The following is a 206-nucleotide window of genomic DNA, read 5'->3' as shown; positions in this document are numbered from 1 at the left end:
CCGCAACCGGCGGCAAAAAAAAAACTGTTGCGTTTTTTCTGCAAAGCGTCGTATTGTGCCGCTCAGCAAAAACCGGATGTGTGAAAACAGCCTAACAGGTATTTGCATATCGCTGCAGGGTGGGCCCCTGGTGTCAATTCCTCTGGTGGGCCCCAGACACCTCATCCGACGCTGGTCCGTGCACACCTGGAGTATTGGGAGAGGTT

Source organism: Anomaloglossus baeobatrachus, chromosome 4 (assembly GCF_048569485.1).
Source record: "Anomaloglossus baeobatrachus isolate aAnoBae1 chromosome 4, aAnoBae1.hap1, whole genome shotgun sequence".
Lineage (NCBI taxonomy): Eukaryota > Metazoa > Chordata > Amphibia > Anura > Aromobatidae > Anomaloglossus > Anomaloglossus baeobatrachus.
The sequence above is the reverse complement of the archived record's forward strand: the minus strand, read 5'-3'. Positions refer to the sequence as shown.